The following is a 23,130-nucleotide window of genomic DNA, read 5'->3' as shown; positions in this document are numbered from 1 at the left end:
AGTTCAACTTTTGGCTTCTTTTCTACTGTATCCCCTCCTCTTTATCATCATAACACCTTATGATTTTGTATGTAATGGCTGGTATACCTGGAATGTAACCTGTATTTTAATTATTTCCATTCTAGATTGGATGAATTTAGAGCATTTAGAATATATGTTTTTAACATGGGTCCCAGCATAATTATTATGAGAGGCTCCGTTAAAGGAGCTAGCCAGTGTCCCCATGTAGTCCACATAGGAGCCAGGCCCAAGGTTTGGGGCATATCAGCTATAAGACCTTCAAAGTCTCATAATTTTGAGGTCCAAGCATGTGTCAGTTATTATTGGGAACATCGACATGGTTACCATTATACCCTGTATTTAATTTTCAGCACTAGGACATGGTTCATGATTATTGTCCTTGAAAATATGGATGACAACACAAAAGAATTATTATAATATAAAACATAAAAGGAAGAGAGCCAGGATGGGCTTGTCTATACAAGATTAATCAGTAGGAGTGACTGTAACTAATTCTATTGCAAGGAGGAGAGTGCAGGACATTCCTGCAGTTGGGAGGGGGGAGGGCAATGTACCACATTCCTTAAAAAGAAATAGATATTTCTATGGAAGTAAACAGATGTAATATGAGGCAATCGTAGAGAACTGTATCTGTTCAGGGGCAAAAGACATGAAATTTTGTAGGAACCACGTTTCTTTATGGATCCCATGAGGTTATCAAATGAACTGATTCGCCTTGCAAATGGAAAGGGTTAGGTTCCTACCCATGTGTCTGATTTTTTCAGCATCTCAAGTTATGGTCCTCAGGTTTCTATCATGCATGGAGCAGGGCCACAATCTTTTTGGTAGGGGCAGATGTCCTCCAGAGCTTGACTTTGATGGGATACTCTGAGTCCCTGGTCCCTGTTAACTGCTACAATTGGCTGAGGATATGGTCTTCTTTTTTCTTAAATTTATTTTTATTTTTATTTATTTATTTGAGAGAGAGAGAGAGAGAGAGAGAGAGAGAGAGAGAGAGAGAGGTCGAGAATGGCCAAGCAAGGGCTTCCAGCCACTGCAAATGAACTCCAGATGCATGCGCCACCTTGTGCATCTGGTTTATGTGAGCCCTGAGGAATCAAACCAAGGTCCTTTGGCTTTGGAGGCAAGCACCCAAACTGCTAAGCCATCTCTTCAGCCCCCACTTTAAAATTTTTAATTCATTAATTAATTAATTTTAGAGAGGATATGATCTTCTTGATTCTGGTGTGTTGAGTTTATATCACTTGACTGATGGATGTGGGCCAAACTTTGCAAGGGTATGTGGGTTCCCTTGTGTTACAAATTTTAAGGAAGCATCATAAGTGGCAGGAGAATTTGGCTTACCTCTATAAATCTATGCAAAGAGATACCATCAAACAACCAGCACCACCAACATTAGCAAGTACAAACATCAGAACTCTAAACTGATTTTACATCTTAGGGCTAGATTCTAGATTTGCCCTAAATGTGCTTTAGGGCTTAGATCTGAGACCTGTCTTTAGTGATTGATACACCTCCTTTTAATAAGACATGTCAAGGAGAGTCTGGACTAATAAAAATCAATAGCTATCAGGTAAACATAATCAGTGAGGACAATTTTGGATCTTGATTTAAAGGCAAACAGTGGCTGACTAATCAGGGCCAGGCAGAGCCAGAAGGCATGAGCTGATAGTTTAGTACTGTAAGCCAGCATCAGGCAGGCAGTCTCTTTGCCTGAATCTTGGTTTATATTGTAATATCTTGTAGCTATATTCTCTTACTGGGTATTTAAGACAATATAGGCAGCAAAAATTAACTATGTATTATATTTTAGATGTCATTCATGGGTCTGTAGGAGAGACTTTAGGGACCTGTGAGGGGGTCTATGAGCATTGTCATCTGCTAGGATACGTCAGGACTGGGCTGACCAAGTGGCCCTCCCTTTTTTGAGAAGCCTGGAGGACTGATTTTCTTCTGATGTGACTCTCCTGTTGCAGATACATTGTTTTGGAGTCCATCTCTGGGTCTCTGGATCTTCCCTGATCAAGAATATAGGCAAACTTACCAGAGGCTAGAAGTTAGCAAGTGTCCCATTGTCTCCCGTGGCTTTCTGACCTGGAGCAGGAACCAAAGTATTGGTTATCCTTTTAATACCAATGTTTTCAATTGGCTTCTACAAATAGTTATTAATCACTCAGAGAGACTGTACATATCTAATTGGCAAAGCAGATTTAGTTAAAAAGGTATAGAACATATCTGGTTAGCAAAGCAGATATGGTCAGAGAATGACACAATAGTTTAAAATCATAGGCCAGGCCTGGTGGCACACACCTTTAATCCCAGCACTTGGTAGGCAGAGTTAGGAGGATTGCCATGAGTTTGAGGCCACCCTGAGACTACATAGTGAATTACAGGTCAGCCTGGGCTAGAGTGAGATTCTACTTCAAAAAAAAAAAAAAAAAACCACTCACTTAGCCAAATAGTAATTGTGGTGGTTTGATTCAGGTGTCCTCCATAAATTTAGGTGTTGAAATGCTAGGTTCCCAGATGACGGAAATTTGGGAATTAATGCCTCCAGGAGGGAGTGTATTGTTGGGGGCAGGCTTATGGGTGTTACAGCCAGTTCCCCCATGCCAGTGTTTAGCACACTCTCCTGTTGCTATCATCCACCTTATGTTGGCCAGGGGGTGATGTCCACCCTCTGCTCATGCCATTGTATTTCCTGCCATTGTGGAGCTTCCCCTTGAGCCTGTAAGCCAAAATAAACATCTTTTTCTCACAAGCTGCTCTTGGTTGGGTGATTTCTACCAGCAATGTGAACCTGACTACAACAGTAAAGTGGTACTGAGGAGTGGGATTGTTGCTATATACCTGAATATGTGGCTTTGGCCTTTTGGAGCTGATTTTTAAGAGCAATGTGTAAGGATTTGAAACCTTGGCCTAAGAGACACTTTGCAGTGCTGTAAGTACAGCTTGATGGACTATTCTAGTCAGAGTTGAAAGGCCTGAATGCAGTAAGTACTATGGACTATGAGGTTTGGCTTATGAGGGTGAGGAAGAGCTTTGCTTGGACTGGGCTACCAGTTTGTGTGTGTGAGGCTTGCTGTTATGCCTGGGTCCTAAGAAATTGTGCAGGGTTACATTGCATAGAAATGGATTGGTGTGATCAGAGGGATATGGAGCACAAAGAAAAATCTTTGGGTAAATTGTTGCCCATTCAGCGCAATTGAGAGATTACAACCTTCGAGACTGGGCTAGCTGACCTGCACTGGGGCAACAGGAAGAATATAGACTCTTTTGAAGGGGCCTGAGTGCTCAAGGAGTGTCCTGTTCTTCAAAGTCTGCTTTATTCCTCTCTGGATTAACAAATTGGCACCCCACCTGCTATTGTGGAGTACAAGAAATGCAGGAAAGAGGGGGTTATTGAGTTTGCAACCTGGTCTTGTGTTTTGAAAATGGCCACAGGCAGTGTGTAGCAGGTTTGCTGGATGCCTGCATGGAGACCCAATGGAGGCATGAGGACCGTGGATTGCAGTGGAGAGCCAGTGGAGCTGCATGGAACAACGAGATGGCTACTAAGGATAGCTGCTGGCCTGATGAAGTTTCCAGGACTGTGAGTAGCCTAGCAGGGGGGAGGGGAGATTGGAATGCCAGAGACTTGTTGCTGGTTGGAATTATTGGACTTGGAGATTTGTCACTGGCTAGAGTGTTGGACTTGAAGTTACAGAGTTTGATGTTTGCCCTGGTTGTTTTAAATCTTGTATTGGTTGAATATTTCTTTGCTATTCCCAGTGCTATCTTTTGCAGTGTGAGTATTTATCCTATGCCATTATGTTTTGTTTTTTTTTTTTGTTTTGTTTTGTTTTTTTTGGTTATTATGGCTCAGTTAAAAGATCTTGGACTATGGGGATGTATGAACATCATTTGGATTGATAAAACACTAAGGGGGTCTTTTAAAGTTGGACTGACTGCACTGCATTTTACATCATGGATGTTTATAAGTTTGTTGGGGCCAGGGGCAGAATATGGTGGTTTGATTCAGGTGTCCCCCATAAACTTAGGTGTTCTAAATGCTAGGTTCCCAGATGATGGAGAGTTGGGAATTAACACCTCCAGGAGGAAGTGTATTGTTGGGGGTGGGCTTATAGGTGTTACAGCCAGTTTCCCCATGCCAGTGTTTGGCACACTCTCCTGTTGCTATCATCCACCTTATGTTGGCCAGGGGGTGATGTCCAACCTCTGCTCATGCCATCGTTTTCCCTGCCATTGTGGAGCTTCCCCTCGAGCCTGTAAGCCAAAATAAACCTTTTTTCCCCCACAAGCTGCTCTTGGGTGATTTCTACCAGCAATGTGAACCTGACTGCAACAAGTACCTTTAATCATTGACCCATTTTTAAGTTTAATGTAAGGCAATAGTTATGACTGGTAGAATATTGAAACCTAGAAAAACTATATTAGCAATGTTTGTATATTGCAGGCTTTCTGAGAACAGGCAGAGTTTCCTCAGGTTCCCTAAGAACAAAGTCACAATGACAAAAATCACCTTTTATAGAATTTAGACAATAATCTGAGTGATAATCACTCAGCAAAATAGCACGAATAAGACAGGAACCATTAAGGTTACAATGTTTTTTTTTAAGATATAATAACCTTATTAAATAGTAAAAGGTTGACAAATAGAGAAACATAGGATACTTGGTTGAGAACTTTAAAGCCAGTATTTTATAACCTTATAACTGTTATTATAATAGATTAACATCAGTTAAGTTAAAGCTTAAATTTACAATCTAAATATCATGACATTCTGCAACTAGCTAGGGCCATCCTTTGCTAGTCTGATATAAGATCCAGGCTAATAGTCATCTTAATCTCAAGTAGTCTGTAATCTGATGAAGCACTTGAAGACTTAATCAACTTTGTCTTTAAGCTTTCTGTTTAAATTTACTCATACCTTCATTTATATACTTTTTTTTTTTTTTCTGTTTCTTTCCAGGTAGGGTCTCACTCTAGCTCAAGCTGAACTTGAACTCACTATGTAGTCTCAGGATGGCCTCGAACTCATGGCTATTCTCCTATCTCTGCCTCCTAAATGCTGGGATTAAAGGCATATGCCAACATGCCTGGATTCATCTACATACTTTTACCTTAAAATCTGTGTAGCCATTTTGTGACAATCTTCTTTATCAAACATTTAATATCCAACATTTAAAGTTTCTTCAGTTTATCCTTTTATCTAGGTTATCTCATTATAATTACCAGAAAAACTTTTATTGTCTTTATCATAAGACCTTTTTTAAAATATTTATTTATTTATTTGAGAGAGCAAAAGAGGGAAGGAGGGAGGGAAGGAGGGAGGGGGGAGAGAAAGAGGGGGGGGGTGGGGGGAGAAAATGGGCACACCAGGGCATCCAGCCACTGAAAACAGACTCCAGACGCATGTGCTACCTTGTGCATCTGTCTTATGTGGGCCTTGGGGAATCAAACCAGGTCCTTTGGCTTTGCAGGCAAATACCTTAACCACTAAGGCATCTCTCCAGCCTTCATAAGACCTTTTAATATGACCATTTAAGTGTTTTTTTCTTTTGCCCTCAAAAGGCTCTTTGAAATAATCTTTTATAAAAGAGTAGACCAGACTTGACTTACATTATTTACTCAGAATATACATATAGATTTTGTCATTTGTTGATTTTTTAAAAACATTTTTACTCATTCATTTATTTGACAGAGAAAGGGGGAGGGAGGAAGGGAGAGAGAAAGAGAGAGAGAGGGAGAGAGAAAAAGAGAGAGAGAGAGATTATGAGCATACCAGGGCCTCCAGACACTGCAAATGTACTCCAGATACATGTGCCCCCTTATGCGTCAGGCTAATGTGGGTCATGGGAAATCAAACCTGGGTCCTTTGGCTTTGCAGGCAAACACCTCAACTGCTAAGCCATCCCTCCAGCCCCATTTGTTGATTTTTGGAACCTCTATTTATCAGCTTTCTGAAACACATATTTTAAGATTAATATTAATATAATATGATATTAGTTATTATTTTATTAATTAATTTATTTATTTTGGTTTTTTGAGGTAGGGTCTCACTCTAGCCCAGGCTGACCTAGAATTCACAACGTAGATCCAGGGTGGCGTTGAACCCCTGGTGATCCTCCTACTTCTGCTTCCTGAGTGCTGGGATTACAGGCATGTGCCACCATGTCCGGCTTTAATTTATTTTTTATTAACAACTTCCATGATTGTAAACAATACCCCATGGTAATGCCCTCCCTCCCCCCACTTTCCCCTTTGAAACTCTGTTCTCCATCATATCCCCTCCCCCTCTCAATCAGTCTCCCTTTTATTTTGATGTCATGATCTTTTATCTCCTATTCTGATAGTCTTGTGTACATAGTATCAGGCACTGTGGGGTCATGGATAACCAGGCCATTTTGTGGCTGGAGGAAGAGCACATTGTAAGGAGTCCTACCCTTCCTTTGGCCCTTACATTCTTTGTTACCTCTTCTGCGATGGACCCTGAGCCTTGGAAGGTGTGATAGAGATAGTGCAGTGCTGAGCATTCCACTATCACTTCATCCCAGCACCATGATAAGTCATCCCAAGGTCACTGCCATCTGAAAAGAAAGGTTCCCTACCAAAAGTGGGAGTAGCATTAATATGTGGATATGAGCATTAATATGTGGATATGAACAATAAGAGAAATGCTTACTGGGCAGTTTGATGATCATAGTATATATATTTAGCCAGATAGTAGCAGATGTTACACCCCTAGGGCTCATGACTATCCCAGTTGTAGGTTTTCAGTATCAGGTATGTATTCCCTCCCATGGAGCAGGCCTCCAGTCCAATTGGAGAGTGGTTGGTTTCCCCCATAACAGACATGCCACTATTGCACCCACAGGCTCATTTGACCTGGCTGGCCAAATATAAGGCTTGCAGTGTCCACTGTTGAGTATCTTTATTGGTGATCTCTTTCTCTCCCACTGAACTGCATGCACCATGGCTTTATTACACTTTCTGTCAGCTGGTCTACATGGAGGAGGTTTTCAGCTCAGCTCCAGCAGGATTTCTCAGTGACCTTGCAGCTTAAGTATGTGCAGTCTTCAGCAATAAGGTCTTCACTATCTATTCCTGGTGGGAAATCAAGGGCCTCCACAATGACATGTAATATTTTGGGGGCATCAGAGACCTCCATGGCCAACAACTCAGTGAAAGATACCCATCCCTGGCACTGAAAATTTTCTAGTAACAATCTATGGCTCCTGAGTATTCCATTGTCCAAAAAAGTAGGTTTCCATATGATTTATTTATATCCTCTTAGATTTTGATTAGCCCTCCCTCCAGCTTTCCTTTACTCAATCTCTTCCACTGACCTCACTTAGGCCCTTTCACTTCCATTAATCTGTTCTTCTACTAACATATATACAATACCATCCTAATAAGTACCTTCCTTCATTCCTTTCTATTCCCTTTATATCTTCTTTCTAGATTACTGGCCTTCAGTACCAAGTTTTCTTTCTACTCACACAGAAGTCCAATCATCATAGCTAGGATCCACATATGAGAGAGAACATGCGACATTTGGCTTTCTGGGCGTGGGTTACCTCACTTAGTATAATCCTTTCCAGATCCATCCATTTTCCTGCACATTTCATGACTTCATTTTTTTCTTTTCAAATTTGTATTAACAACTTCCATGATTATAAAAAATATCCCATGGTAATAACCTTCCTTCCCTCACTTTCCCTTTTGAAACTCCATTCTCCACCATATCCCCTCCCCATCTCAATCAGTCTCTCTTTTATTTTGATGCCATGATCTTTTCCCCCTACTATGATGGTCTTGTGTAAGTAGTGCCAGGCACTGTGAAGTCATGGATATCCAGGCCATTTTGTGTCTGGGGGGAGCATGTTGTAAGGAGTCCTACCTTTCCTTTGGCTCTTACATTCTTCCTGCCACCCCTTCCACAATAGACCCTGTGCCTTGGAAGTTGTGATAGAGATATTGTAGTACTGAGCACTTCTGTCACTTCTTTCCAGCACCATGATGCCTTCTGAGTCATCCCAAGGTCACTGCCATCTGAAAAGAGAAGATTCTCTATCAAAAGTGAGAGTAGCATTAATATAAGGGTATGAACATTAAGAGAAGTGCTTAATGGGCTGTTTGATAAGCATAGTATATACATTTATCCAGACATCAGCAGATGTTACATCCCTAGGGCTCATGACTACTCCTGTTTTAAGTTTTCAGTATCAGGGATGTATTTCCTCCCATGGAGCAGGCTTCCGGTCCAATTAGATGGCAGCTACTTTCCACCATGACAGACATGTCATTATTGCACCCGTTGGGTCATTTGGCCTAGCTGGACAAATATAAGGCTTGCAGTGTCCACTGTTGAGTATCTTCACTGGTGATTTCTCTTTCTCCCATTGAACTGCATGCAGAATGGCTTCTTACAGCTTTCTGTCAGCTGTTCTACATGGAGGAGGTTCTCACTTCAGCTCCAGGGATTTCTCAGTGGCCTTGCAGCCCAAGTATGTGGAGTCTTCAGCAATTGGGTCTTACCATCTATTCCTGGTGGGAAACCAAGGGCCTTGGCAATGTTTTGGGGGCATCAGGTACTTATCTGGCTCACAACTCACTGGAAGGTATCCCATCCCTAGCACTGAAAGTTTTCTAGCAACAATCTACGGCTCTGAATGTTCCATTGTCCAAAAAAGCAGGTTTCCATATGATTCATTTATATCCTTTTAGATTATAATTAGCCCTCCCTCCACCTTTCCTTTACTCAATCTCTTTCCCTGATCTCACTTCGGGCCTTTTCACCCCCATCGATCTATCTTCTACTTACATATATACAATACCATTCCACTAAGTACCTCCCTCCCTTTCTCTGCCCTTTATATCTTTTCTAGTTTATTATCACTGAGTAGAACTCCATTGTGTTAAAATGCCCTATCTTCATTATCCACTCATCAGTTGGAGGACATCTAAGCTGGTTCCGATCCCAGCTATTGTGAATAGAGTGGCAATAAACATGGTTGAGCAAGTATCTCTAAGGTAGTGAGATGAGTCCTTAGGATATATGCCTAGGAGTGCCATAGCTGGGTCACATGTTAGGTCAATCTTTAGCTGTCTTAGGAACCTCCACAATGGCTGAAACAGATTGCTTTCCTACCAGCAGTGTAGAAGGGTTCCTCTTTTTCCACATCCCTGCCAACATTTATGATCATTTGTTTTCATGATGGTGGCCAATCTGACAGGAGTGAGATGGAATCTCAATGTAGTTTTAATTTGCATTTCCCTGATGACTAGTGACGTAGAACATTTTTTTAGATGCTTATATACCATTCGCATTTCTTCCTTTGAGAATGCTCTATTTAGTTCCATAGCCCATTTTTTGATTGACTTGTTTGATTCCTTATTATTTAACTTTTTGAGTTATTTGTGTATCCTAGATATCAATCTTCTATCAGATACATAGCTGGCAAAGATTTTTTCCCATTCTGTAGGTTGCCTCTTTGCTTTTTTCACTGTGTCCTTTGCTGTGCAAATCTTTGTAATTTCATGAGGCCCCAGTGATTAATCTGTGGTTTTATTGCCTGAGCAATTGGGGTTGTATTCAGAAAGTCTTTGCCAAGACCAATATGTTGGAGGGTTTCCCCTCCTTTTTCCTCTAGCAGTTTCAGAGTTTCAGGTCTGATGTTAAGGTCTTTAATCCATTTGGACTTAATTCTTGTGCATGGCGAGAGAGAAGAATCTATTTTCATCCTTCTGCAGATATATATGCAATTTTCCCAACACCATTTGCTGAAGAGGCTGTCTTTTCTCCAATGAGTATTTTTGGCATTTTTACCGAATATCAGGTGGCTATACCTACCTGGGCTTACATCTGAGTCCTCTATTCTGTTCCACTAATCTACATCTCTGTTTTTGTGCCAGTACCACACTGTTTTTATTACTATGGCTCTGTAGTATAGGTTAAAATCAGGTATGGTGATACCACCAGCCTTTATTTTTGTTGCTCAGTATTATTTTAGATATTGTAGGTTTTTTGTGATTCCAAATGAATTTTTGAATTGTTTTTCTATTTCCATGAAGAATACCTCTGGAATTTAGATAGGGATTACATTAAATGTGTAGATTGATTTTGGTAAGATTGCCATTTTCACGATATTGATTCTTCCAATCCAGGAACAAGGGATGTTTCTCCACTTTCTAGTGTCTTCTGCAATTTCTCGCTTGAGTGTTTTAAAGTTATCATTGTATAGATACTTTACTTCCTTGGTTAGGTTTATTCCAAGGTACTTTATTTATTTATTTATTTTTTTGATGCAATTGTGAATGGGAGTGATTCTCTGATTTCATCCTCTGTGTGTTTGTTGTTAGCACATATGAAAGCTACTGATTTCTGTGTATTTATTTTGTATCCTGCTACATTCCTGTAGGTTTTGATCAGCTCTAACAGTTCGCTACTAGAGTTTTTAGGGTCCTTTATGTATAGAATCATGTCATCTACAAATAATGATAACTTGATCTCTTCCTTTCCAATTTGTATCCCTTTTATGTGTGTCTCTTGCCTTATTGCTATGGCTAAGACTTCCAAAACTATGTTAAATAAAATTGGGGACAGTGGACACCCTTGTCTTGTTCCTGATTTTAGTGGAAAAGCTTCCAGTTTTTCCCCATTTAGTAATATGTTGGCTGTAGGCTTGTCATAAATAGCTTTTATTATATTGAGATATGTTCCTTCTATTCCCAGTCTCTGTAGGACTTTTATCATGAAGAGATGTTGGATTTTGTCAAATGCTTTCTCTGCATCTAATGAGATGATCATGTGATTTTTGTCCTTCAACCCGTTTATATAATGTATTACATTTATAGATTTGTGTCTATTGAACCATCCCTGCATCTCTGGGATAAAGCCTACTTGGTCAGGGTGGATGATCTTTTTGATATACTCTTGTATTCTGTTTGCCAATATTTTGTTGAGAATTTTTGCATCTATGTTCATTAGGGAGATTGGTCTGTAATTTTCTTTTTTTTGTTCTATCTTTGCCTGGTTTTGGTATCAGGGTGATGCTGGCCTCATAGAAGGAGTTTGGTAGAATTCCTTCTTTTTCTATTTCCTGGAAAAGCTTAAGAAGCAATGGTGTTAGCTCTTCCGTGAAGGTCTAGTAAAATTCAGCAGTGAATCCATCTGGGCCTGGGCTTTTTTTAGTTGGGAGATTATTGATAACTGTTCGGAACTCCATGTTTGGTATAGATCTATTTAAGTGATTAATGTCATTTTGATTTAATTTAGGTAGGTCATATAAATCAAGAAAATCATCCATTTCTTTCAGATTTTCATACTTTGTGGAGTATATTCTTTTATAGTATGTCCCTATGATTTTTTGAATTTCTCTGGAATCTGTTGTGATGTTACCTTTTTCATCTCTGATTTTATTAATTTGTGTCTCTTCTCTCTTTCTTTTGGTCAGATTTGCTACAGGTTTATCAATCTTGTTTATCCTTTCAAAGAACCAACTCTTTGTTTCATTAATTCTTTGGATTTTTTTTTTGTTGTTGTTGTTGTTTCTATTTCATTAATTTCTGCCCTAATCTTTATTATTTCTTCCCGACTACTGATTTTTGGTTTGCCTTGTTCTTCTTTTTCCAAGGCTTTAAGGTGAAGCATTAGGTCATTTTCTTGCGAACTTTCTAATTTCTTTTTTAATTTTTATTAGCATTTTCCATGATTATAAAAAAAATCCCATGGTAATTCCCTCCCTCCCCCCCCCCCACTTTCCCCTTTGAAATTCCATTCTCCATCATATTACCTCCCCATCTCTAATTTCTTTTTCCTTTTTTAAAATATATTTTATTCATTTATTTGAGAGCAACAGAAAGAGAGAGAGAGGGGGTTGGGGAGAATGGGTGCTCAAGGGCCTCCAGCCACTGCAAACTCCAGACATGTGTGCTCCCTTGTGCACCTGGGCTAATGTGGGTCCTGTGGAATCAAGCCTTGAACCGGGGTCCTTAGGCTTCACAGGCAATTGCTTAACCGCTAAACCAGCTCTCCAGCCCTCTAATTTCTTAATATAGTCACTTAAGGCTATAAATTTACCTCTTAGAACTGCCTTCATTGTGTCCCAGAGATTTTGATATGTTGTGTTCTCATTATCGTTTGACTGTATAAATTTTTTGATTTCCTTCTTGATTTCTTTTTTTTTTTAATTTTTTTTTTGTTCATTTTTTATTTATTTATTTGAGAGCGACAGACATAGAGAGAAAGACAGATACAGGGAGAGAGAGAGAGAATGGGCGCGCCAGGGCCTCCAGCCACTGCAAAGGAACTCCAGAGGCGTGCGCCCCCTTGTGCATCTGGCTAACGTGGGACCTGGGGAACTGAGCCTCGAACCGGGGTCCTTAGGCTTCACAGGCAAGCACTTAACCGCTAAGCCATCTCTCCAGCCCCCTTCTTGATTTCTTCATTGACCATCATTTAGTAGTGTATTGTTTAGTTTCCATGATTTTATGTATGTTCTATAGCCTTTCTTGCTACTGATTTATAGTTTAATTCCATTGTGGTCAGATAGAATGCAAGGAATTATTTCAATTTTCTCTAATTTGTTAAGATTTGCTTTGTGTCCTAATATATGGTCTATTTTAGAGAATGTTCCATGTGCTGCTGAGAAGAATGTATATTCTCTAGCCTTTGGATGAAATGTCCTGTATATATCTGTTAGGTCCATTCCTTCTATGACCTCATTTAGTCCTGATGCCTCTCTGTTTATTTTTCCTGGGATGACTTGTCAATTGATGAGAGTGGGGTGTTAAAGTCACCCACCACCACTGTGTTTGGTGTTATCTGTGACTTTAGTTCTAATAGTGTTTGTTTGATGAATTTGGGAGCCCCCATGTTAGGTGCATATATGTTTAGGATTGTAATGTCCTCCTGTTGGAGTGTGCCCTTAATCAATATAAAGTGACCTTCCTTATCTTTCTTGACTAATGTTGGACTAAAGTCTACCTTGTCAGATATTAGGATAGCAATCCCAGATTGTTTTCTAGGCCCATTTGCTTGAAACACCATTTTCCAACATTTCATCCTAAGATAATGTCTATTCTTTGTAGAAAGCTGAGTTTCTTGGAGACAACAAATTGTAGGGTCCTGCTTTTCAACCCAGTTTGCAAACCTATGTCTTTTTATTGGGGCATGGAGACCGTTGTTATTAAGAGATATTATTGAAAGGTGTGTATTTATGTTTGCCATTTTTTTGTGTGTGTTTGTGGTTCCGGTTCTACCTGTGCTCTCTTGTGTTAACTAGTATTTGAGTATTGCTTCTTTTTTCTAGGTTCCTTATATGTGTGCTTTTCCTTTTCTTCAGCATGGGGGATTCTATCAAGTATTTTCTGTAGAGCTTGTTTTATCTTCAAATACTCCTTTAGCCTGCTTTTGTCATGGAATATCCTTATTTCTCCATCTATTTAAATGGATATTTTTGCAGGATAAAGAAACCTTGGTTGACAGTTGTTATCTTTCAGAACTTGGAATATATCACTCCAAGCCTCTCTGGATGTTAAAGTTTGTGTTGAATAATGTGCTATAATCCTGATGGGCTTGCTTTGTAGGTAACTTGATTTTTCTCTTTAACTGCTTTCAATATTTTTTCTTTGGTGTGTGTGTTTGGAAGTTTGATTATAATATGGCGAGGAGAGGTTCTTTCCAGGTTTTGTCTGGCTGGGGTTCTAAAGGCTTCCTGTATCTGCATTGGCACCTCTTTCCCAATTTGGGGGAAACTTCCTTCTGTGCTTTTGTTGAAGATGCCTACTATGCCTTTTGAGTGGAATTCTTCTCTTTCTACTATGCCCTGAATTCTAATATTTGATCTTTTCATAGTGTCCCGAATATCTTGAAATTCCCACTCATACTTTTCTATAAGTTTGTCTTTCTTTTTGTTGGACTGTATTAGATCTGCCACCTGGTCTTCTAGCTTAGATATTCTGTCCTCTCCTTCATATATTCTACTGGTGAGATTTTCTACAGAGTTTTTTATTTCATTAACTGTGTTCTTCATTGCTAGTAATTCTGACTGGTTTTTCTTTATTATTTCTATTTCCTTATTTATGTCTTGTATTGCCTTCTTTATTTCATTAAATTGTTGTCCTGCATCTTCTTTGATTTCCTCTTTGATTCCTTTGATTTCCTCTTTGATTCCTTTGGTTTGTTCTTTGACCTCATTGAATATATTTACAATCATTCTTTTGACATCTTTCTCAGGCACTTCCTCTAAGTCGTTCTCACTGGAGGACATTTCTGATGCATTAATACTTTTAGGTGGATTTATATCGTCTTGCTTTTTCATGTTTCTTGTGTTATAATGTATATTTTTTTGCATCTTGGATTAAGTTAATGATTGGATTTTCTAGCTAGCTGGGTATTCTTAGCTGTATCAATTGATTTGATGTTATATATTTTTAGGGTAGGAGCTTAAGGTGTTAGGTGTGGCTCTTAAGACTCTCAGAGTATCTACAATGGTATTCCTAGGGGTTGAATTTCCCTGCTATGGGAGTATTCAAGTAGGCTGAGTGGAATAAAATACAGGTAGATTCTAAAAGTTAACTAAACACTGTATACATTCAATCAAAAACAGCCCCAAGTTTGTATGCCAGAGTAGTTATTATAACAACCAGATCCTCTATCAACAAAGAGGTTAAGATTTCTGGTCTGTTGAGGGATCCAAGTCAGCTTGTGACCATGTGATACCCTTCCCTGGTGCAATCCCAGTTTCCTTGGATGATTTTGGCCTCAGTCAAGTTGCTGCCTGGTTCATCGTGCTGCTGTTCTGATTTCTGGTGCTGGGTACTTTCTTTTCCTGTGGGGCAAACCTAGCCTGGCAAGTGTGGCCCGGCAGATCATCACCCCTGCTGCCAGAACTGCTGTTGGTAAAGTTGCTGTTGCTGGATCTGTCGCTGCTGCTGCTGAAGCTGCTGCTGTTGGGTCCATCACTGCTGCTGTCACTGAAGGTGCTGCATGTGGATCTGCTGCTGCTGCCTCTGGAGCTGCTGCCGCTATTGTATCTGCTGCTGCTGGGGCCACTGCTGCTGGGGCTGGAGCCGCTGATGTTGCTGCCGGACTCTGCTCCTGCTTGGGTCCCGCTGTCAGCTCAAGTTGGCGTGGCTGAGTCCCAGGACTGCTGCTGTGTTCGCTGGAGCTGGGCTCAGGCAGTGGGGGAGGGGAGGAAGCTGCAGCTGCTCTGGTTCTCTCGCTGTTCCATGTGTTCTTCTACCTCGTGTTCTGCTCCTCCATTGCTCACTTCCACTCTCCCTTCACGTTTCTTGAGTTGCGGAGAGCTCTGATGTGAGTGGAACCTCCCCTCACCTGGTTTTTCCTGTGGCCCCAGCCTAGCCTGGTGGCTTTCTGGTGCGCCACCGCCACTGCTGCCACTGCCGTGGTTGGCAGAGCTGCCGGGCTGCTTTTGTCAGTCTGTGCGGCCTCTGGATGCTCTGGCTCTCTTCTACTTCTCTGCTGCTGCTTCAATTTCCTATACACCTCACTTTTTAATAAAAGTGTGTATTTTGCTGAGTTTTTTTGTTCTCTCCCCCCCCCCCCCCCAGGCTGCTTTGGCATGGTACCTATGCCACCATCTTAACTGGAAGTCCCTATTCTTGATTGAACTTCTGCTCTTGGGGAATACAGCAGGGCAGCATAACCTTTCTCTATAATTGTAGAGGTCTTTCCCTCCTCTTTGATAGGTATACGGTTGCGTTTAGGACTTGAGTGACTTTCATCACATTAGTTTAGCTCAAGCATTTCTAAAACCTTGCATTGAGACCTTTATCTTGGCTTATCTTTTCTATCATTTAATTTCTTCCTCATTGTTAGGCCCCAGCTGGTGGAATTTCTCTCAGTTGCCCAGGCAACATTACCTTCCTTTACCCTCCTTTTCTGTGGCCTTGGGTTTTGACAATTTTAAATTTTGCCAGCCAGTTTCTCATTACTGGAGAGTGTTAGGAAGCACCTGTGTGGAGTTGATCTCTGGCCTTGAAGTTTTTGTTCTGATTCTAGTTGAGTGTTTTTTCCAGGAAGAGTTTTGGATTTCTTTCTGGGCTACAGGGCAGGTCCCTAATCTTGCCATTTTATAACTTTTAGGAGTAGGAGAATCTTGCATTTTTCTCCATCTATAATCTTAGTTACTTTCAGTGTTTCCTTTGGGAAACATTAAAAGGTAGCTTTCCTAATTTACAAAGGCCTTTAATTTTTCTAGTGTCATCTTAGTATTATAATCTGAATATTCCCTTCTGAAGTATGGTTTGTTTTAGACTGTGCAGTCTAAGACAGTGGGCTTGGTGGAGGACTTCCCTCACAATGAACTTCCTACTGTGTTAGTGCTACAGAACAGACACAAAAACAAAGCCATTCTGCAGCTGTGGGGCTGTGAACCACATGCCTACATGTATTCACATTCACATCAAGTGTACTTTTCATACAGACACCAGATGACCATTTCCCCCTCTCACATTCATTCAGAGTTTAAACAATTTTTCTTATCTAATTCCATTCATAACCCTGACTAAGCACCTTGTTACAGAGACTGAGCAACATTGGTCTTATCTAACTAGTTACTGCGACTGAATACCATCAGTCACCGTGATGGAAAGGGGGTTGTCACCTTGCAGCAGTATGGAGGCTTGGCAATTCCTCCACTTATGGGGATCAGTCCACGCTCGCTCCTTTAGACCTGACTAGTCATGACCTCAATTTCCAATTTCCTCACGAGAATTCTTACCTGGTTCAGACATCTACTCAGCCTCATCTCCTTCCACTCAGAAACTGGTCCTGGCCTTCACAGACTCCGTGGGCCATCTGGAAAGGGACCTTGCAATCATGTCAGGGATGTGTGCTTCCCAGGGACCTTTGGCAGGCTGGGAGGCCCAGGAACAGCAGTCCTTCCTGACAAACCCTGGTTGTGGAGAAGGAAAATTTCCTTGGGGCCTCCAGAGATATAGAAATTCTCTCGAAAGATCACTCCAATGCTAGAATGAAAGTAGAGGAGTTTATCACGATGGGGGTAGGGTGAGTGGGAGGTACAAAGAGCTTCAAGCAGCTCTCCAAAGAAGCTTTAGCCCTGTGCTGAGATTTCATTTCCATTTTATAGTTTTCATTGCCAAGGGGAATGATAAGTGAACAAACTAGATGTGGCAATTTGTGTATCAATCATTTCTGTAGTCAGGTACCCCTATCAATGAACTCCATTTTACTTTGTTTTAGCCTAAACCATTTTTCCTTCTTATCATTCACTTGGGCTCTTTCTAGACATTTCCTTCTTTGGGATTTTTCCATCTGTTGGCAAAGATAAGGTTTAGCTCTTCAGCAATTAACTCTTACAGTAACTAGTGAATCAGTTCAACTTTTAGCTTCTTTTCTACCAAAGTGGTTATTGGTAGGAGATAGAAATCGTCTAAGGAATTTAGGGTAACAGGAACTTAAAATAAACAGTATTTTTCTTGATTATAAGTGGGAAATTAAGCCGGGTGTGGTGGTGCACTTTTAATGACAGCACTGGGGAGGCAGAGGTAGGAGGTTCGAGGCCACCCTGAGACAACATAGTGAATTTCAGGTCAGCCTGAGTTAGAGTGAGACCCTATCTCGAAAAAGAAAAAGAAAAACAACAAATGTTATTGAGCAGGTAATTGTTAAGTGAAATCCAGCAAAAGAAGAAAGCAAAATTAACAAAAATACTTCCAAATCCTTTTCTAGGTTAGGTCTTAGTTTGGTGCTCCTGGCACACAGGCGGGTTCCTGTTTCATCTTAAAGATGTCAAGGGTGGGTGCCATTTGCTCACCCCTGAAGTTAACTCTCAACTTCACCCCCGCCACTAAGTGCACAGCGCGGGAAGTCAGGGCAGAAGGCAGCGCAAAATGCATCTCCTTGGTAACATCTGTCCAGCCATTTCCGGGAATTGTAGTTTGCATGGGCACAAGGATGCCTGTGCGCAAGCGCACAAGGGGTGGGGGTGGGGTCTTGAAAACTACATTTCCCAGTAGCCTTCGGAACAGAGCTTGGCGGAGTCTTGGCTGCCAGGTGATTGTGGCGGCTTATTTGTAAGTACTCCGGTGCTACTGCTGAGAGTAACTGTGGTTGGCTTGGCCTGAGCCGCCGAGGTTTCGCAGCGGGTAATTTGTGGGTGAGAGGAGCGGGGAGGGAGCTAGTCTGCAGCCCGGTTCCTGAGCGGGCTGGCTTCTGGAAGGCCCCAGCTCGGACTTGGGCCTGGCTCCGCGGAGCGCGCAGGGGAAGGCGCGGGCGGGCGGTTCTCGGGTTAGTGGGCTTTGTTGCTCCCAGGACTTCCGGGTCTCTTGGGCTGGGAGGACTGCAGGATGATGCTCTGATGCACTGGGGCCCAGTTTCCTTACTGTGGCCTCGGTGGCGCTGCTTGCTGTCCTTGAGCTGGGCCTCTTTTCTTTTACTTCTCGGAAACCCTTTTTTTTTTTTTTTTTTTGTACCTTTCAAAAGTGTATTTATGTCGGGATGAACCTATTAACTTGCAGTTCATAAACTTACGTTTCAAAGTGTTGCCTTTCACAAGCGTGGAGAATCTCTTCTTTTTCTTCTTCATATTGCGTTAAAGATTTCAAGGGCTTTAGTTACTCAGATTTTTATTATTTATTATTTTTATTTATTTTATTATTATTTTTTGGGGGGGTTAGAAGTAGGGTCACGCTCTAGCCCAGGGTGGCCTCGAACTCACAGGGATCCTCCTACCTCTGCCTCCCAAGTGCTGGGATTAAAGGCGTGCACTACCATGCCCGGTTTACTCGTATTTTTAAAAAGCAGGTTTGTTGAGAACAGTTAACGAACAGTAATGCATACAGTTTCATGAACATGTTCCTCAGGTTTAAATGTGTTCACATCGTGTTCCTTTCTAGACACTTTATATGTTCTTTACCGAGGTATTAGCAGATTCGAGGGGAATAGGTTTTAAAAATTATTTATTTTAGTTTATTAGACAGTTGATCGCTATGTAGCACTGGCACAACTCTGTGCCAACAAGCCCGGCTGTGAGGCAGTATTTCTGTACTTCATGCTGGCATTAAATACATTTTTTTTAAAGATTTTATTTTTATATTAAATACATTTTTTAAATGACCATAAGAATGAAATAGGGGCTGGAGAGATGGCTTAGCAGTTAAGCACTTGCCTGTGAAGCCTAAGGACCCAGGTTCAGGGTTCGATTCCCCACGACCCACGTTAGCCAGATGCACAAGGGAGCGCACGCGTCTGGAGTTTATTTGCAGTGGCTGGAAGCCCTGGCGTGCCCACTCTCCTCTCTCTCTCTCTGCCTCTTTCTCTGTCTGTCTGTCGCTCTCAAATAAATAAATAAAAATAAACAACAACAAAAAAGAATGAAATAGAAGTGAAAGTTACGAGATTTTATTGTTTTTAAAAACCTGGGTAAAAATGTCATCAATATTGCACTTCAGTCTAGTAAGGAATTTTTGACATTTTCCATATTACAGATGACTTCATAACTTACCTCCTTATTAAACTTGGATTTTTATTTTATTTGTTTTGTTCTCTTGAGACAGGGTCTCATCCTTGCCCAGGCATCCTGGCACTTATTTGAGTCCAGTCTGGCCTCAAATTGTGGTGATTCTCCTGCCTTAGCCTCCCCAGTGCTAAGATTTCATGTGTGCGGCACTTTAAACTTTAATTTTTTTTTTTTTTCCAGGTAAGATTTCACTGTATACAGGCTGACCTGGAATTCACTATGTAGTCTCAGGTTGGCCTTGAACTCACAGCAAGCCTCCTACCTCTGCCTTCTGAGTGCTGGGATTAAAGGCCTGCGCCATCATGCCCGGCCACTTAACTTTAATTTTAAACGAGTTTCTGCTAAGGTGGTTGAAATTTAACAAATTTCCCTGAAAATTCCTTACCTTTTTTTTTTTTTTTTTTTGAGGTAGGGTCTTGCTGTAGTCCAGGCTGACCTGAAATTCACTATGTAGTCTTAGGGTGGTCTTGAAGTCATGACCTCTGCCTCCCCTCCGGAATGCCAGGATTAAAGGTGTGCACCAATATGCCCAGCTCCTTACCTTTTTAGATAAGTTTCCAACTTACTTGCTTTCTTAGAACAGATTTAAAAGAAATTACTATTCAGGAGTAACATATCCTGCAACACATGCTAACTTTAAGTGTACAGCCCAGTGTGTACATGCCCTGAAGGCAAGAGCCCCTTCCTGGTCATTACCCGCCCCTGTCTTTCTGGGTATTCTGACTTCTGTAACTGTAGTCTTCCTGCCTCTTGCAATTGGTGAAATTTATGCTAGTGGAAATACATACTGTGTAATTCTGTGTGACTTTTACTCATTAGTAGTCATCCATATTATTACCTGCAGTAACTATTTTTTCTTTTAAGTGCTTTAGTGGCTGTGGTTCGGACAGCGTGGTATGTGAGAAAACAAACTAGGCTGTCTTTTTTTGTTTTTTTGTTTTTTGGAGTAGGGACTCACTCTAGCTCAGGCTGACCAGGAATTCACTATGTAGTGTCAGGGTGGCCTCGAACTCATGGCGATCCTCCTACCTCTGCCTCCTGAGTGCTGGGATTAAAGGTATGCGCCACTATACCCGGCAAGACTGCCTTTTTTGTATTTGTTTATTGAGTGGCTGAAAAGCATTGTTTTTGTACTAAGAATGTGGTGTGTGTGTGTGTGTGTGTGTGTGTGTGTGTGTGTATTTTTTGGCAGCGTGGGGGGATCAAAACCAGGGCCTAGCACATGATATACATACAACTCAACCACTGAGTTACTTAAGTTGGAATTAGTAGTACAGTAAGCCAATGTAAAACGTCCACACGTCAACCAGGAAGCCTTGGCAATATATATTATGTATATGAACCTAAGGGTTCATTGTCTTCCATGTATTTTAATAATTATATAAAGTCACCATTTCATAGTATTTATACACGCTGAAAAATTTTAACAGCCATATTCATGATACTATACATAGACTCTGCTTCAGAAAATAGCATAAGCATCTTCAGTGTGTATTATATGGTGAAATGAAGTAACAAGGGGGTACTACAGTTTCTTGTTTTAAAATTCAATTGCCTCCAGATATCTAAAAATAATTAAAAAAATTATTTTTGAGAGGGAAAGAGGTAGATGGGTGGGGGGAGAGAATATCTGTGTACCAGAACCTCTCGCCATTGCAAGTGAACTCCAGATACATGAGTCTTGTGCATCTGGCCTTACATGGGTACTGGGGAGGTGAGCCTGGATCCTTTGGCTTTGCAGGCAAGTACCTTAACCACTAAGCCATCTCTCCAGCCCACTTCCAGTTTTTTTACCTAGTGGTATAATGCCAAGACAGAAACTAAATTTTTACATCTAGTTGGTTTTTTGTCAGACAAAATATTAAAAATTATACCTGGATTGAAGAGACATGCTTGCTGTTCAAGCATGACTACCTGAGTTTGGATTGCCAGGACCCACATGAAGTTGGACATGATGATGCAAACATCTGTAATTCCAATTGCCTATGTTAAGATGGAGGCAGAGGTGGGAGAATCCCCCAGAAGCGGGCACATGCACACACATACCCACCCACCCACCATCCTTTTATCAGCAAAATCTGTTGTCATTCTCCTGTGCATTTCCTTACCTTACTGAGAACGCTTTCCATGGAATCTGTAGCAGACAGCTTCAGGTTTGCTGGGGTGAACTTCCAGACCAAGCACAGTTATGGAAGAAAGGAATTTATTGAAGCTTACAGAATTAGGGGAAGTTCCATAATGACAGAAGAAGCTGGCCCTGCTTTCACAGGTCCAAAAAGAGAGAGAAAACCACAAGACAAAAGCTACACCACACAGCACAGTTTAGGAATTCTAGGTGAACTAGGTACTTTTGTATATATTTAGATTGGAATTTCATTAGATTGGAATTTCAAACCCACCACTACATCTTCAGATCCACCCAGTGACACCTCCTCCAGCCAAGTGGTTGCAGATGCAAACCATAATAATAAACATGAACAAAATATATTCAGTATTAGAGGCCACCTATTCAAACTACTATAGAATCGATTCTTTTTTCTTCTTCTTAATTTGCCAATTATTATTATTACTATTTTTTGGCTGCTCAAGGAATTAGTCTCAGGGTGTCCTTGAACTCACAGTGATTCTCCTACCTCAGCCTCCAAAGTGCTGGGATTAAAGGCTTGTGCTACCACAACCAGCTTCAAAATGCGTTTTTTTAAAAAGATTTTTTAGGCTGGCTGTGGTGGCGCACATCTTTAGTTCTAGCACTTGGGAGAAGAATTGCCATGAGTCTGAGGCCACCCTGAGACTACGTAGTAAATTCCAGGTCAGCCTGAGCTAGAGTGAAACCGTACCTTGAAAAACCAAAAAGAAAAAAGAAAGAAAATATTTTTTTTAAAGTATTTTATTATTTGACAGAAAGAGAGTCAGATAAGAGAGAGAGAGAGAGATAGACATAGACATAGAGAGATAGAAAATGGGTGTGCCAGGGCCCTAGCCACTGTAAACAAACTCCAGATCCATGCACCACTTTGTGCATCTGGCTTTACAAGGGTACTGAGAACTTAAACCTGGATGCTTAGGCATTTCAGGCAAATGGTTTAGCTGCTGAGCCATCTCTCCAGTCCCTTAAAAATGTTTTATTGGGGCTGGAGAGATGGCTTAGTGGTTAAGCGCTTGCCTGTGAAGCCTAAGGATCCTGGTTCGAGGCTCAGTTCCCCAGGTCCCACGTTAGCCAGATGCACAAGGGGGCGCCCGTGTGTGGAGTTTGTTTGCAGTGACTGGAAGCCCTGCCACGCCCATTCTCTCTCTCTCCCTCTGTCTTTCTGTGTCTGTCGTTCTCAAATAAATAAATAAAAAATGGACAAAATATATTTAAAAATGTTTTATTGGACTTTTAATTCTAATAAAGGGACTAATTACCTCAATTCATTTATTTATTTTTAATTATTGAGAATATACTTGTTAGAAAATACTGCTTTTTTTTTTTTTTTTTTTTTTGAGGTAGGGTGTCACTCTAGCCCAGGCTGACCTGGAATTCACTATGTAGTCTCAGGGTGGCCATGAACTCATGGTGATCCTCCTACCTCTGCCTCCCAAGTGCTGGGATTAAGGT

At 41.0% G+C, this 23,130-nt stretch overlaps 1 protein-coding gene across 8 annotated transcripts in view; it reads left to right on the top strand.

The window, feature by feature from the left end:
• Window positions 1–18,026: 18,026 nt before the first annotated feature.
• Cenpj (centromere protein J) overlaps window positions 18,027–23,130 on the top strand; it is a 115,366-nt gene continuing 110,262 nt past the window's right edge. For 6 of the 8 annotated variants that reach the window (XM_045145966.1, XM_045145967.1, XM_045145969.1 and 3 more), the window contains exon 1: window positions 18,027–18,087. The gene's annotated coding sequence lies outside the window, so the exon portion shown is untranslated. Of the gene's footprint in view, window positions 18,160–23,130 lie in introns of all 8 variants that reach the window. The other 2 variants (XM_045145971.1, XM_045145965.1) reach the window with 2 other exon arrangements.

This window comes from Jaculus jaculus, chromosome 3, assembly GCF_020740685.1.
Source record: "Jaculus jaculus isolate mJacJac1 chromosome 3, mJacJac1.mat.Y.cur, whole genome shotgun sequence".
In the NCBI taxonomy this organism is placed as follows: Eukaryota; Metazoa; Chordata; class Mammalia; order Rodentia; family Dipodidae; genus Jaculus; species Jaculus jaculus.
The sequence above is the reverse complement of the archived record's forward strand: the minus strand, read 5'-3'. Positions and strand labels throughout refer to the sequence as shown.